Source organism: Penaeus monodon, chromosome 33, assembly GCF_015228065.2.
Source record: "Penaeus monodon isolate SGIC_2016 chromosome 33, NSTDA_Pmon_1, whole genome shotgun sequence".
In the NCBI taxonomy this organism is placed as follows: domain Eukaryota; kingdom Metazoa; phylum Arthropoda; class Malacostraca; order Decapoda; family Penaeidae; genus Penaeus; species Penaeus monodon.
Genome location: NC_051418.1, coordinates 28,000,553 through 28,001,102, shown reverse-complemented (window position 1 = coordinate 28,001,102; position 550 = coordinate 28,000,553).

Here is a 550-nt window from a genome sequence, read left to right as displayed (position 1 = left end):
ATCAACACACGCGAACGGTATCGAGACAGAACACACACGGCCACCGCCAGCGACGGCCAAATACCACAATCTCCGTGCATGTATATTCACGCCGCTCAACCCTGGATACGGAATGCGAATCGGAGGTTGAGTGAACACACCCGGAAAATCATAACGGCTGAATAAACGAAGGAGATTATTCTGTATTCATGCAAAACGAGGCACCCCTTGTCACGTGACTTGCTATGGCCCAGTGTCGAGAGTGCCACGGAACACGAATTCCAGAGATAGCCATGCAAATTAAATGTTGGTGCCTGGAGACTTAGCTTGCCTCCCTCAGTCATGAACAATTGCATGAGACCAATCACATGCAAGTGCTTACATGCATGGTAAATGTGATAGGTGTCACTAGCTCTTTTCCTTTAGCAGCGGTTTCATAGTTGCTAGAGAACTAACATGATCTGAACAATTTATAGAATGCGGAAAATACCTTTGAAGTGTAAATACAACTTTATTTTTAATGTAGAAAGAAGACCTGAATAAAAAAGAAAAAGGATACACCCACACCCAA